Here is a 788-nt window from a genome sequence, read left to right as displayed (position 1 = left end):
GGCATCTTCCCTGTGTTGAAGTTTCCGGCATTGAGCTTTTTTATGCCCAGGTTTGTTACAGTGTCCATCCATTCATTTCTGCCAGTAGCTCAAATTGTGCTCTATATGCTTCCCATGGTGCCTTCCCACCGAATTTCTGTGGCTTCCTTCGTACTAGATCACTAGAATGCTGACATTCATATCTGGGATGTGACTTCTAACAGGACTGAAGATGTCTGCATTATGGTTTAGCTGCGGGGTCTGGAAGGGGCTTCCCATTGTCTTGGGCTGATTAGGTCCATGGCTAATATATCTTTCCTGTGTAAAATACAGTAAATTGTCCTTTAATGTATTTAATTCGCTTTGAAATTTACTAATGTTTTCCATTTGTACTTCTTGTTTCCTTTCTTGTTCCAGTTACCACTGGTGCTGGTTTTCTTGTCTCTCTTCGTGTTCATTTTCTTTCTCCTCCATCCACTGCTGTAGTCTCTCTTATTGTTAATTTTCTTTTTCCTCCAACCACTGCTGTAGTTTCTCTTATTGTTAATTTTCTTTCTCCTCCAACCACTGCTGTAGTCTTTCTTCTTGTTCATTTTCTTTCTCCTCCACCACTTCTGTAGTCTCTCTTCTTGTTTCTTTTCTTTTCCCTCCAACAACTGCTGTAATCTCTCTTGTTTATTTTGCTGTTCAAAACTGTTGCAGTTTTTCTTGCCACTGCTGTTGTCTCTCTTCTTGTTTCTTTTCTTTTCCCTCCAACAACTGCTGTAATCTCTCTTGTTTATTTTGCTGTTCAAAACTGTTGCAGTTTT

This window comes from Limulus polyphemus, unplaced genomic scaffold, assembly GCF_000517525.1.
Source record: "Limulus polyphemus unplaced genomic scaffold, Limulus_polyphemus-2.1.2 Scaffold1260, whole genome shotgun sequence".
NCBI classification, from domain to species: domain Eukaryota; kingdom Metazoa; phylum Arthropoda; class Merostomata; order Xiphosura; family Limulidae; genus Limulus; species Limulus polyphemus.
This window is presented reverse-complemented; position numbering follows the sequence as displayed.